Source organism: Argiope bruennichi, chromosome 4 (assembly GCF_947563725.1).
Source record: "Argiope bruennichi chromosome 4, qqArgBrue1.1, whole genome shotgun sequence".
Taxonomy (NCBI): Eukaryota; Metazoa; Arthropoda; class Arachnida; order Araneae; family Araneidae; genus Argiope; species Argiope bruennichi.
Window position 1 is genome coordinate 118,458,561 of NC_079154.1, and position 16,815 is coordinate 118,475,375.

A 16,815-nucleotide genomic window follows, 5' to 3' on the forward strand; every position below is an offset into this window, starting at 1 on the left:
CAGTTGAATTAGATAGATCAATTATTTAATTCAAACATTTTTTTATAAAGTATGATTAATTTGGAATATTGTCCAAATGTGTTCTGTTATTTTTAAAATTATATATAAATATATTAAACGCTGAGCAAAGTTATAACAAACTATTTCACATTCAATAGTAGAAATTAATAACTTTTAAACAGATCTTCGTGGCCTCAACGTACATTTTTACCTTTTCTCTGTATATCATTGGAAAATATAAAAACCTGTTTCTATGGCAACCAGTTGCAAATCATTAAGATTCATGATCAAATATATATTCTTAGAATTATTGTTTCTTTCAATTCTGTCGATTTTATTGAAGCTTAAGTTTGATTATTAAAGTTATATTTTATTTAAAAAAATGGATTGATCAATTCTTTGGAAGTCAGCTGAATATTTACCAGACTGACATTTCTCATAGTAAGTTTCCAAAGCTTGCCTTTATTCTTTGATATGCTATCTAGAGTATTATATAGAAATATATATCCGAAGTCACGACCCCACATAAGTAGACTTTACTGTTGAAAAGATATATATTTTTAGAGAAAATTTAATTATTTGCTGTTCTTTTATTCCATTAAATATAAATTACGAAAGTCAATAAAATAAATTTAGAAAAAAAATATTCTTCAATGGCAGAAAATATTAAAATATGTGTCATGGTTAATGTAATTAATTACCAGTTTTATTACCCAGTTTTTCATACAATCAAGTATGAGTTTTTTTATCATGTGAGAACATAATGTTGTTTTGGTTAGGGGTTTTAAAGCTCGAAATTGCGTAGGCAATGAATGTTGAAGTCGAAATTGTGTAGGCTATGAATAAAGTATAAATGGCAATTTTCATCATCATCTTTTAATCACATACATTTTTTCCCTGCTTTTACCAGTATTGCATTATTATTATGTATGCTTTTTTAAAAGCAGATGCATTTTTAAAAGAGTGACCTGCTTTTACCAGTATTGCATTATTATTACGTATGCTTCTTTGACAGCAGATGCGTTTTTAAAAGGTTGACGTAGAACTATGACATCATGGCTGTTATTTCATCTCAAAATCAGTTGAGATCCAAAACTTTGTCTGTCAGCTAGAAAAATTGAAAATGAAGGTTAAAAAAATTATCATTATATATATGAAATATAAATAATCATTAAATACCCTTATTAAATATCAATCAATAAATATAAAATTATCATTATACCTATAGAGAAGTCTCGTGAATGTTTCAAGCCTGTTTAAACGTGTTAATGACTTAAATTAATAAGGTCAAATAATGACTTAAAAAATAATAATGTTCTCACATAATAACTTGAAATTTGTGATCGTAGATTTCATTTTAATTTTTCTCCAGTTCTGTATATTTTATTATTGTTTTTGTTTTTATTTTTTTCATTGTCTTGTGTTTACATTTATGTGGGTCATTAGAGGACATTTTAATGTTTATTTATGCTTATATTCCCTCTACGTTTCAATTCCTTTACCGATATTTATAATCTCTCAAAACAAATTTCTGATAACCGATAAATATTGAATACCAGGAGGGTGGCAAATATGGAATAAAATTCCAAATCGTCATCCTGAAACATCAAGAAATAAACATCCGAAAAATAATAAAATAAATAAGATAGTTTCAAGAAGAATGAGATTCACGAGGAAGACATGAAGCAATCATATCTGAAGCGAAAATCCCGGACTGCCATGAGATATTTGTACTTTTTGACATGAAAACTTTCTTGAAGTCACCAGATGAGGAGGTAGATTATGTGAAGTATTAGCTTGCACGGAAGGTGGAGTTTGCTCAATTAAAGTTTACATGTGCATGTTTCATAAAAACCACATTATGTTATTTTCGTCAGTATTCTGTATGGAGTATCATTGAGAACAAATATTTTTTATTCATTAAAAATGTTTCATCAGTTAAATGTTTTACTTATTATGCATCGTTTTCCTACAAAAAAAAATCATTTAAATTTTTTCCGCTTTTCCAAATTTCTGTTAATGATATTTATGTTTGACATATTTGCCTAAATTAAGTTTAAGAATTTGTATTGAAAGATCATGTTTTTAATAAAAAATATCTTTTCCCAAGATTAAAAAATGTTTTTTTTTGTATATGTCTGCAGTTAGTAACTCTTCATTAAAAAATGTAACAGAGAAAAATTTTAAAAATCAATATTTCTAATCATTACCCTTCCGACAAATATAAGAGATAAATTCATAATATTTTTGATCTTCCCTGATGCCTTATTTCATTAAAATATAACAAAAACACAATTCGCTTTCGTATTTACCAATACCATCTCTCTCTCTCTCTCTCCATATATACATTGCGCGTTGAAATTTAAATGGAAATTATTACATAAAAATTATTATAACATCAATTAACTGAGGCATGTTTCGAATAACTTTATAGAATATGCTTAATCATTTTTTGGAATATCCTAATTTAAAAATAAATTTGTTTTGAAAAATGAAAGTTTTAGCTGACTGAATCATTCGATAATTAAATGAACTTAATAACAAATCCAAACTGTACATGTTATCAGAGCGATGGACGTTGAACTTTAAAGAAAAGTTTCGTTATTGTGTAAAAATTATTACGACATTAAATTGACAAAAAAATGGAGGCAATTTTGTTTATTTTTATTGCATATGCATGAGCTTTTTTTGAAATATTCGAATTTACAAATAAAATCAATTTAAAAGTGTCTTTATACAGAGTTAACTGAAAGAATAAAAAAATATTTTCAAGAATTTTTGAAAAGGCAATACTAACATATAAATCATCATTAGTCATTGGAATAGAATATTAAATAATTTCTTGTACCAGCAACTCTTTTAAAACGAACATTAAAGGTTGTAAGAGACTACTTGATGACTTGCCATAATCGTTAATCTTAATACTCAAGAATAAATACCCAAACTGCTTTAATGTTATATTCAAGGAAGACAAATATATTCTACGATGTATCATGAGAAATAAGAAGTGCAAAATTTTATTAAATGTCTTGATCTAAATCTTTTCCTGAGAATTATCGGGAAATTATAAAGAATTGTATTGTGGTTGAGCATTTTCGTATTTCGGCTATTGATTATTTTTTTTTTATATTTTAGCCGTGCACCGTAAACATGTCACGAGCGTTTCCTCGCGCTTTCAAGGAAGTGAATTTCCGTCTTTTATCCGAAATCCTATCTTTAAAAGTCTCCCTGAGAGGCGTTACTAAATAGCTTTCTAAACGGAATCGAATTCCTTTCTACTTCGTCGCTGAATCCCCCCAGGAATTTCTCTCGGTGGAAAGATGAATGCTCTCGAATAGCTAGATTTTTCATTCTGTGTAAATAACAGGTATAGGATTTCTAGAAACATTTTCATAATACTCGGAATCTATTCTATAAAGTTCTAGCTGCGTGAATTTTTATGTATGTTAAGGGCAAGAATCTTCTTATAAAATCATGTATAAAGTCAAGATACAATTTAAACATACCCTTCATGAAATTTTAATATGCGACATTGATTTATTTCCTAAATGTTTTGAAGGAATTTCATAAACTGGCTAAATTTTTAGTCAGGCAGACTGAAATGTTAAAGACATAGAAAGATATGTAAATATAAAACCAAAAAATTAGTTACAAATGTCTTTTCTAGAAAAAAGAATATTTTTATTAGACCTTTTCATTCTTTATTAGTTATTGGCTTAATTTAATTCAGTTTAAATTGATTTAAATTGTTATATATAGGTGGTTATCAATATAATGGAAACACCTGTGAATAAAAGTGACATTTTTGACATAAAATGACATAGTGCTTCGTAAGCATTAAAATATAATAATAACCACCAGTGTTTTTTTATAAATAGCAACATATATATTCGTCGTCTACAGTGGTGTAACACTCACTAAACCTGGTCAATACTGGTATGTTAAAACTGAGTTTCACTTTTACAAGAATATGGGGAAAAAATTCTCACCTTTACAAAGCGCCTGATAAATATCTAATTTTTATTGGAAGTCATACCGTTTGTTTACTGGTGTTATATTTTAATCTTCTTGAAATTTTTGTTGCAAAAACAATCACAGGCTGGAAAATATCTTATTCATAAAACTGAATATTACATTAATTAGACATATATCAATTGATATCTACTTGTATCTCCCATTTGACTCGGAATTTGAGGATGGTATATTTCTGGAGCACATTCTATTGGCAATGTTCTGCAATTCTCCATCACATTGCAACAAATCCTGTTTCACTTTGCAGTTCGTCAAATGCTGCGGCACCAGCATTTGATGTCATATTTAATTCATCGTAATCAAACACAACACAATTTTTACATTAGCTACTGTGAACGAAATATTGTTCTATGCTCAGATTTTTAGCTCACGTTTCTTCTTCATTGTTTAACTTCCCCGATCAATGTAACAGAATTCTCCTTGGTGATATTTTTTGTCTCTGTCAATGTGTTGACAATTCATCTTTGTATACTGATACTATACGATAATACATATCAACAATTTAAACTCTCACTTGCCCTAACCTTGCAGTTATTTCTTGATTCGGATAATCAATTAGCTATCTAAACTCGCAATGAATAGAAAAAAAAATTGTGCTGCCAAATTGTTCATTAGCTGTTAAAACCTAACGGAAGTTGCTGTGCATCTTGTCCCCTGAAGTCTATATTTCAATGTTGCACTGTAGATTAATCTTTGCTTATTCTTGTGTAAGAGCATGTATCAATCCATTTTGTGTGTCCTTAATCTAATAGAATATATCGAAATTGAAATATAATAGCCTCCGGATCAAATTTCACCAAACAATAATTGAAGTATCGTAGCCCTAATCTCATCACATATATAAATCCAATGTATTATTACATTCACGAATTCCAAAGAATATTATATAAAACCGGTTAGGGTACAGCTTGAAACTTCGCTGTTTCCAATTTGATTGAAGCGTAGCTATTGATTTGTAACTGGATTCACATCTCTGCCTTTGAGTCCCGCCGAATTATCCTATGTAAGTTTTCTTTTATAATCGAATTTTAAATGATGATAATGAAATAATTCGAGGGCATCATATTGTTTGTCTTAATACTTGTTCATTATATTTTCAGATCTTTCTTGTTTAGATAGAAAGCGTATAGAAATGTATAAATATTTATAAAAAATAATAAAAGTGAATGATAGTCACAAATGTTTCCATTAAAAGGATTTAACATAGATTATAAAGGAAATGGAAATCATTTTAGGGAAAAGGGCTGACTGCAACAGGCTTCTCTTTCTAGTTCATTCCCCTTATTAAGTCAGAAAAGAAATTCTTTAATCCCTTAGATGCACATTTTCTTTCCTTTATGAGCCCGCTGTTTGAGAGCAATGCTTGATGAAATGAGGAAAGTTAAAAAGGAAAATGCAAATGCAATATTTTCGATTTTTCGAATGAACTGTTTCGTTTTCTTTTTTATTCGAGTAAAGGATTAAATAATTTTGTCTAAATCCTTTCGTTTCTTATTTTCACATATTTCCATTTTATTCATTGAAGAATCATATACGAATCAATAAAATTAGTATCGGTTCTCTTAACCTTCATTCAGTCATTTCACCCAACCTTCTAATGACCGATAAGATTTTTAAAATTAAGGTTGATTTTTTATTTTGGCTATTATTTATCTTATAATTGATTTTGGCGATTATTTATCTTATAGTGGAAATTGATTTCAGAAAAGAAAAGGAAACAACATTATCATAATATTCTTTTATCCTTTTAGCTCAATTAAATTCGTTTCTTTTTGTGCTCTGTTCAGTTTTTTTCTTTCTTTTTTCTTTTTAGAGAAATGGAACAAAAGCATTTTTTTTCTGTTCGGTGACTAGTCTGAAATTGAAATCGAAACAATATACTATCTTAAGATAGAAAAAGATGCTAATCATTAAAACAAATGGAAAAAAAGGAAACGCTCTTAAGCAAATATCTTGTTTCACATAACGAAGAAAAAAAATCTTTATTTTTGTCTTTTCTTGTTCATATGAATCGATTGAGACTTTAAAAAGATAGTAATTTCTTTGTTAGTTAGGGTTAACGCAAACATTTGAAGAGTACGAGTCTGACTTTTTTATTCTAATGGGGAGCAAATTGCGTAACTATTAAATTTCCTTCAAAGTAAAGGATTACATATAATTAAAAAAAAATCAAAGAAACAAATGGCCAAAAAAAAAAAAAAGATAAAATCGATTTTTAAATGTCTTCTTATTACAAGAAGTAAAAGAAACGTTTGAAAAAATAAATATATTGTTTATTTAATAGTATCACTTTTTAAGAAAATGTTTTTTTTTTGCATCTCGCTAGTAATTTTTTTGAGTGAATTATTTGTTTTGTACAAAAAATTAAAATGCATTTCAATATTAAAATAATGTATGAAAAAATACCCTCTGCTCTCAAGAAATGGAATAATGAAATTTCAAAATTAAATTCCATCTTAAGAATTCTCACCGAGAAGAAGATATAAGTTTTCTAGATTTCATACCTTCCTAAATAAAGATCGATGATGCTTTCCCATTTCAACAGATCATTCCTTGTCTTAATATAAATAAAAGGGATTATATGCCTTTATATTTCCTTTAACCCATATACCAGTATCATATTTCCTTTAACCCAAATAAGATAATTATTACAGAGTAAATATATATAAAAGCAGAATTCGAAAATTTCAATGTCTCACATTCATTATTTTTTATCATAATCCATAAATTTAGACTTCATATAAACACTTTTGCATTTTTAAAATTCATTAAGTTTTATATACTTATTTAAATGAATTAACATTTTAGAGTACCTCTTAAACACATACTATTTTACCACAGTTTTATCGCTTTTTACATTGATTTGACTTTTACTTTTGTTTAGAGCAGCACGTTCTACTTCAGGGCATTTCTGTCATAAAAAATGGATACATTAAGCAAAAATAAAAAGTTGAAATTACAGAGTTTAATTGTGGGGATTAGAATTCCGTACCAGTACAAACTTAAAAAGTGTGATGAAGAAATTCAAAAATATTGAAATTTCTTAAACTGAGTAACATTCGAGAAAATTTTTAATATTAGCTCAGTGTTGAAACTTCTAGAGCCTTCTAAAGAATCGAGAGTATTTTGGTACCTTTTATGATCGCTCAAATATTTTTATTCACTAGTTTAAGAACATTTAGAACTTAGTATAATATTACATGATCTATATAGAAGTTATAGACAATTATTTACATTCTAGAACATTCTTTGATATTCTAGAAGATTGTGGAATTTTTTTTTTAACATTTGGAAATTTTGTAGCAAGTATTAGAGCCAAAATTTTAAAACATTTAGAAAGTTCCTCAAATTTCGCATTGAAATTTTGTGGAATTGTTTAACTATTTATAACATGTTGCTTGATGTGAGAGTAATTAAATTTCATTAAATTTTAATAATGAATTATTGTATTTCTTATTTTATGAAAATTTGTTACCGAAAAAACTCTTCAGATTTTCTTTCACACTTGCTTTGACAATACAATAAATAATCAAGATTACATGACATTTTAATAAATTTAAATATTTGTTCGGGAGAGTTAAGCGATAAATTTTTAAAAAGAAATAAGCGAATCTCAGAAAAAAAATAATCATGACTGTATATAAACTAAATGTGAAAATATAATATGCATATCTCATATTAAGTTGAGATAATGATTAATTTTTTAAAGGATTTTTTTTCTGGTTGATTCTTTTAAAATCGCAGAGACAGTCAGATTTTGCAGTACTTAATGAAGGAAAATGATCGAATATAGCATTCATTCTATGGTGAGAATGGAACAATTTATTTATTATATGATAAGAATAGGTAAAGCGTTTATTAATGAAATCGTAGCTGAGGAACGATGCAGGACTCTTTGTGAGCTCATGGAAACAAAAATAAAAGATTTTATTGATGAAGATTTATGCTATTCTTATCGGAAGGTTGAAATTGTTTTGTTTCATTTCTTTCTTTTAATGTCATTAATTTTCTTTCTTCTACCTACACTTACATTATTTTAATCTAAAATATCAGAAAAACATTCGATTTAAGTTTTCATTATTTTGCTATTTACAAGTTTCTACTTTTAAGTATGCTTGATCTGTAAAACTACTTTTCAGTCAACATTTAACGTAAAAGCATTAATAATTAATCACAATATTTAAATTTATTGCATGATCTGGCAAGCGGCAATTATAGATGTTATTAGATAAAAAAATTCCTACTATAATATCCGGATAATGTAGATCGTTTGAAGTCACCATTTTTTTAATCAGGATTTATTCTGTAAACAAACTTTTCTCTTTGACCAGTTCATATTTGATAAAGGTTTTATTAAATTTGTTTGAATGTATAATGTTTTTCTTTTTCTCTATTTACGGGGAATATCTTTTCATAAAAAACAAACATTTAAAGATATTTTAAATCTAATTTTTGTTAATATTTATTTTTAATAGTGCGCATAACATAAAACAGTCGATTTTAAAATACATGAAAATGGAGGAAGCCAATTTCTTCAAAATGTATTGCATCCATTTCGAATGAATGTATTAATTCTGTTTTTCAATTATTTTTTGTAACCATTTAATATAAAAATACATATTTTTAAGCCTCTAAAAGAAAAAAAATCTTTTAATATATTTTAATTTTAACAAATGTTGATTCGTTACTTAACATAAATAAATTTTTAAGAATAAAACATAGAATTATACAATAAATTGGCAACAAGTATGTTAAGTTAGAGGAAAAAATGAAACTGATAAGTTATTTTTATATTATGAGTTTTTAAATGGATTTTAGATATATCTTTGATGATAAGATATAGAATAATTTTTTTCTCTAAACTGTGACAAATCTTTACTTGGAGAAAGATTAATACAGACTGATTTTAATAAAAAAATTGATATTTTACTACTTTAATTTAAATATTTCCGTTCCGCTGACATTTTTTAAGAAAAATTTCGCCTACTAAAAAGTTTTATTTAGTTTATTTAAAATTCTGATAATAATAATTGGATAATAAAAGGCTCCTTTTCGGTTTATTGCCTATGCCATATATTTTGCAGTTTTAGTTTTAAATAGTATTAAGAGATGGCGCTGCATTGCAAAACTCACCAAATCTAATTCTCGTAAACAGTCAAATGCAATTAGGCCGAGATGGCAATATAAGAGGAAAAAAAATATAAATTTTGGGAAATCTCCACCATTTGAGGGAAAGGGAGCCTCTTCTTTCTTAAATTCTCCATCCTTGAATTTGTTAAAACCGTCAAAACATTAAATGTTTGTTTCCGGTTATAAAGAAACTAAAAATTTTTAACTGCTCTAAATTTCTTTTATAAAAGCCCTTATTACATGTAAAATAGCATTAGCTGTAGGTATTTTAAAAGGCAATTTTTCTGAAAAATAAGTACGGAAGGAATTGATGAATTTTATTGTTTCTTGAAAAAAATATTCTATTAGCTATTGTTGTCGTTTTTTAGTCCCATTTATAAAGCATTTTTGATTCTGTCTCAGTATTCCTTGAACCTATAGCAAATTAAAACTGAAAAGCTTCTTTTTGGTGGTCTCTCAAGACAAAGACATAAGACCGAAGACAGTTCTATTCAAAAGTTCATTAGATTTGTGACCAATTAAAGAAATTTCTTTCAAAAATACAGATTTTTTAAAATTATAAAATATATAAATCTGCAATTTATGTAAAGCATTGAATTATGAAAACTAATTTTACATAAATTAAATTATAATTGATTACACATTTATATTGGGATATTAATTATGCTATTAATTAATTATATTATACCCTACTTGATACATAATAAATAATGGTTTATAATATAATTTTGCTTGCTATATTTATTTGAAATTTACTAATTCCTTATATTATATTATAACAATTAAAAACTTTTATTTGTAAATAAGGAAATATTTAATCAATAGTTATAATTATTTTGCAGAGAATTTTATTATTATAATAATTTTTTACTTTGTCCAAATCTAATAATATATAAAACAATATGCTTTAAAAAACTATTAAAATAAAGAATTAAACCAATATGTTTCTTAAGCTGAAATTATGTAGTTAGTTGAAATTAAATGATCATTTATTAAAACATGGATATAACAATGTGCAGTGCCTTGGACCGCAAAATATTCGAATATGCTATTGCTTGAAGAAGAAGCTGCTTCCCTCTCTTCCTCCACAAAATAAAATAAAATAAAATGTAATAAAATTTTTCAAAAAAGTCAAACCATAAAAAAAATCTTATTTTGTTTATAAAGCAGACCGCAGTTGTGATTTCTTATGTCTGGGTAATTATTACAAATTAACCAATTACATTTAAGCCTGTATCATATATAGCTTTCTTGTAAAACAATTTTTTAAAACAATAATCAAAATTGCAATTTTTTCAGTATGTTTTTCAATTAAAACGAGCGAAATATTTTTTTTAATAATAAAATTTGAAACGTAAAAATTAAATGCATAGTATTAGCACACTTTCGAAATACCATGTTGTCCATTCTTGTTCTATTAAAATTACTTTTTCCTATTTCTTTAAAATTTTATTTTTGTGATTTTTTTTAAGTAGCATATAATTGGATTTTAAAAACCGAATCGGAAAACACGTAACGCTTTTGCTGGTGAACATTTTTGTGAATATTCATAAATTTAGAATTATAAATTATTTTCATTGTAAAGAATTATTTTGACAAAATCCAATATGAATTATTTCATCTTACAATAATGTAGTCTCTGAATTATTTTTACATAGATAATGCAGAAAAAGTGGCAATTATTGCTTTCTCGTTTAATATCATGATCTTCTTAAACGATGCCTATTACTTAGTTATTAGCATAGATTTTGCCTTGGTGACTCTTTTGTTTGGGAATTGATTTTGTTAAGTAAATCCAGACAAATTTTAGCGCATCATCACATTTTTCACATGCGTGATTTCGCCTGTTCTCTTTGAATAAATCAAATCCAAAACAGAGGTTGCATTTTCTCTTTTATTAATAGGATAATGATTCTATGCTGTCACTGTATAATGTGAGAATCATTACACGCAGAATATCATGTTTGATAGAATGAAGACAAAGCAACAGGGCAGATAAATCAAGTTTGAAATATTAATATGCATTTATGTTTAGATTTTTTTTTTTTTTTTACTTTTCTTGGAAAAACTGGCATGATGCAATTTGGGGCAAATACGAACCATTACTTTAGTTTAGACCCGAAAATAAACAAGCAAATACGTGATTCTCATATATAAATAGTAACGCATTAGAGATTTTAAAATATTTTTATCGTAAATGAATAGAAGAAAGAGAAACTATTATAAAAAATGCTACATTTAATATTAGTTAATATTAGTTTCAAAAATATGATACATTTAATATTAGTTTGTAGCGCTTAACTATCCTAAGTGGGTAGACAGACTCACCATAGGCAGTGGAGCGTCACCTGGTGCATGAGTACTCAACCAACTTAATAAAAAATAAATGCATAAAATAAAGTCAACAAGTGAACAGCATGGATTCAATGAAAATGACCAGAACACCTTCTCTCCTTTTGTATTACTTTGAATTTAATAATACGTGTCTGTGTATAACCTAGTGGGAATGTGTAAAATAAAATATTATTTTACTAAGTTGACAATCTTTATGGCTTTAAATCGCACCAACAAAGTTATATTTATAGCAGGTTCAAAATAAATTTAATTATAAATTTTAAATAATTGAATTGAATTCAAAAATATTTCTCTATCTCATAATATGAGGTTATTTTCTTATTATTAATTTTAAAATAACTATTTTCTTTTTACTTTTTAGTATACGAAAAATGGAAAAAAAAAAGTTCAGTAATAGTAAAAAAAATTCAACTTCACGAGTTTGTTGAATATTCAATTTTAGTCATCCTGTGGTTCTGTAAACCCCGTTTTTTGGAATCGTACATGTCTGTGAGCACGTGAATTCATAAACGCAAACACTTACATGTATAAAATTCGATATGTAGCCATTTCAGTAAAATAGCAGATTTCTATTAAATTTTGTGCGAGATCTGTCAATGGGAAATCTTTTTGTTCATCTATTCATATTGTAGCGGGTTGTAATGAGCGAAGATAGAACCTGGGACCTTGCGGTTCGCAGTCCACTAACATGACCACAATACAAAAGCAATTGCTCGTGTAGAGTAGCTGTTAACTGGCTTAGAAGTTTTCACTACAGACTCACCCTCCAGTGAGTCGGAGGTGAGACGAACGATATGGCTGTTGAGTGGTGATGTATCAGCTGTTAATTCTAATGCGTCTGTACCCATTTGAGAAGGCCAAGCGTTATGGCGAGCATGTGTGGGTGAGTGGTTGCTGTGTCAAGTATGTATGACGACTTTGGGTTGCTGAGGCCTTTTTGTGTTGCTGCGTCAAGTGAGTCTGACGACTTTGGTTTTGCTGCGTCAAGTGAATCTGACGAATTTGGTTTGCTGTGGGTAGATGGCGCCACAACAGCTGAACGAAGGTTCATCGTCCGAGGTCATCAATGTAGCGGATTGGATTAAGTGAGGGTAGAACTTGGGACCTTGTGGTTCGCAGCCCAGTAACATGACCACAATACAAAAGTAATTTGCTCGTTTAGCGTAACTGTTAACTGGCTTATAAGCTTTCACTACAGTATCCATGTAAACATGATAACTCAAAAATCACTAGAAACTGGAAGACAGAAATAAAACATATAGATTTATCAATAAAATTATAAATTTGCAACAAATGCTGGACTCTAATCTGTCTAAGAGTTTCATCTTCTCTCTGTCTGCTTTATAATGAGCATGTAAATGCAATAACACCAAGATTCAACTGCATATACGAGTTGTGTTCGGTTTGGTAAAAATTGTAACTATTCAAACTTTTTTTTTGTTACCTCAAATTAATAGAAAAGAAGGAGCACAAAATCCATGCTTTGTTTTCTTCAAAATGCTATGAAGCATTGAAACTTGTTATATGGCACTTGTTATAATGTGTTAGTAAACAAGAATATCAAAAGAAGAATATTTAGTCTGGATTTTGAATTAATTACGGAGGTTATTTACGTTGAATTTTTATTTATTACAGAGATAATAGACGCTTTATTTTGAACTTATTATAAAGAAGATTTAATCTGGACTTTGAAATTATTCCGAAGATTAATGACTCTGGATTTTGAACGAGATTCAGAGATTATTTGCAATGGATTTTGAATGAGATTCAGGGATTATTTGCAATAGATTTTGAATGAGAATCAGATTATTTTCAAGGGATTTTGAATTTAGTTTACTACATAAAATAACATAGAAATGAAAGGGCCTGTTACCAGTCTCTAATAGTAATCATATACATATAACTGATTTTTTGTGTATTGTGGGATTGTTTTGTGTCGACTTAATGTTTTCCCCATAAAAATTTGATTGAAGGACCTTCAAGGATTCTTACTGAAATTTATTTTATTAAGCATGAATAATTATTATTAAATATATTCTACTAGCCGCCTTTGGCGACCAGTCGGTTCGCCAATCTTAATGTTCGTTAAAATTTTAATAATTAAATATTTTATGCAATTCCTACTTTAATAGCTTAAAACTTCAAATTTTGATAGTCATATAATTCACTCATAATATTATAAACACCTTCAGTCATAACGTAATATGTATCTCTCTCATTTTCTGTTAGTTCCCGTAGAATTTATACTCTAAATTAAAGTGGAAAGGATTAATCTGCAATTAATATAATAATATTTTTTACTGAAACAAAGTATTTTTTTTTTTGTAATATGATTACTGAAAACAGTCACTGAGCGTTTAAACTTTATGGGCACTAAAGAATATCTTTCCTAATTTATGTAATATTTCAAGAATTTGTCAACAAAATATTCTCAGATTCATCATGACCAGAACGATTAATTAACAATGTTTAATTTTAAATGCATCAAACACTAAAAAAATAAAAGGAATCGTTTAAAATAATCGGTTGAAAACAGGTTAAAAAAACTACTTAAAAAACGATGTGCTTAAAACTATAAGCGTATACAAAATATATATATAACTAACATAAATACAATTTAATTACAAAAACATGGAACCAACCTAAAAATAATTTAAATCCTCCATTGATAATGGTTGTCATGTCAACAATCAGAACACAATGCGCGTGCGTGAATTTTCAACTCCAGTTACGGTAACGCAAATGCGTGAGTTTTTCTTCACCAGTTGGGGTAACGCTATGCAGATTAGACATTTTTAATTTCCTTTATTCTGTTTTATTTTAATTCAAAAGTACTTCAGAATGAATCTGAAAGATCGATTAATTAATAATGTTTAATTTTAAATGCATCAAACATTAAGAAAATAAATAGAATCGTTTCAAATAATCAGCCGAAAAATCTTAAGCCTAGACTCATGACTGTTGGGGGAAAAAAACTGAAGCCGTACTCATTTGGCGGTGGGGAAAATGAAAAGATTTTTTTGGTGGGAAAGTTATATTTTAATTAATAATTAAAATTCTAATTAAAAATTCAAAAAAAGGGCTGTCCTATCTTTTAAGTTAGATCAAACTGCACACGCTGTGCAAATTTGATTAAAATCGGTTAAGTAGTTTAGGACTCCATCGCGGACAAACAACGTGACACGTAATTTATATATATTAAGATTAGACATAATTGATTATGAATGAAATTCATATTTCTTATTGGGCCTTGCTTTATTGATTAAATAATAATTAAAAAATATGGAATATTGATAGTGTGGTAGCATGTAAGTGAGTATTGATAATAAAATAAAGATAGGCAAATGACGATTCAAATAAATATTTTATTTTTCACATTATCACAAAAAACATCAAATACTGCTCAGGTATCTACTAGCTAAAACAATTTTCGACACATGACATCAAAATACACAAAACACCAACATATTTTTTCTCATAACAAGTAAAGACAGTCACATGTTCTTTTTATAGCAAAATCTGAAATGGTTATAAAGTCCTGGAATGAACAATGGGTTTTCCGTGAAAAACTGACGATTTCTACAGCAACATTTAATAGTTGGCACATCAAGAAATAAATCTTATATACATACATTGTGCATCCAAGATTTAAGAAATTCGTGTTCAAAACAACTATAATAATGTGTCATAGCATTTAAAAAGCATTATAGCTTCATTCAACACTGAAAATAAGAATAGCTTTGAATGCAAAGAATTCATTAATAGATTATAAATCAAATATTTGGTCTAAAAGTAGACCAAATTTTCCCCAAGAATAAGAATTTGGCTGAATTCTGAATTCCCAATTCATGAAACAACTTCTCTCGGTATTCTATATTCAACTATCAGAAATCTAATTTCAAGTAACAAAAAAAAAAAAAAAAAATTCGGAACTTTAATTGGAATTCATTATAACTTACCAATAGCTAGTTCTTTATTGCATTTTGTAAGATTATTGATAAATATAAAAATAATTACGCATTTTTGTTGTTTCATATTGTTTAAGTGATTCGAAAACTTAATTTTAATATATACAAAAAAAGGTACAAAATTTTAATTTATTATTTTAAATTTAAAAATATATTTCAGTTTTTTTAGGAGATATAAGAGAAATGGGCAAAATGTATAATTGCTTCGAAGGCAGGACAAAAATGAAAAATAAATTTTAAAAACTCCCCAAAAAAGTAGGAGAGAAAGTAACGAAACAAGAATGTTTAGTGTCAGTTTATTATTCTATTAAAATTAGTCTTGTTGTCTAATTTTGAATTGAATAGAACTTGATTACGCATGATCAACTTAAGAGGTTATTCTAGAATTGTTTACACATAAATTCTATCATTCATTCTACAAATATTCGTTTGAAAGTAATGCTCAAATAATGAGCAATTTCAAATAAACGCATTTCTGTTAAGGAGTGTGACTATATATACATACATATATAAACAGTAAAACATGAAAAATCTCTACTATATATTGACTATTTAATCTACAAATCAGAACAAATCGTGTACTTAGATTAAATATTGCAAAAGAATTAACATTTCTGAAAAATCATCTGATTCTGGCGAGCTGATAACAAATTTCATTAGTGTTAACATTAATATATAATAAAAATTAAAGGGATTATAAATTAAATATTTACCACCTAAAATATACTAATCACTTTATATTTTTTTATGTTGCTTGATTTTTTTTACAGTTTTTAATATTGGTTTCAAACTAAAGAAAATAAATTAGCATTGTTGGTGATATTTTTAATATTATAATAAAAAAATTAAAGAAACACTAGGATTAAAATTGTTAAAATTAGTCATTTTCTAGAGATTATTCGGCACATATTGACAATGATAATGATTTACATGCAATGGTGGCTTATCCATTCAGGATGCAGAATAACAATCATCTTTTTTAATTGTTATTTAATTGTTTTAATTGTTATTTTTAATTGTTTTTTAAATGTTATTCGATTATTTTCTACTATGAAAGTTATATGAGCAATTAAAATAACAATACTAATAATTATCGAAAATATACCACATAAAATGAAAAAAATAAAAAGTAGTAGATACACAGGTTTGAAGCTGCACTCCAATTTCTCCTCCTAAAGTTTTCCATTTTATTGCCAAATTCAATACCAAGACGCCAAATGGTCGCCAAATTTCATTCACTAGAAGAAATTTATGAATTCAACATGGATTACCCATAAATGAAGCAGCTCAGCGTTGTTACTCGAACAACTGTTCCCTCATATAGAAGACT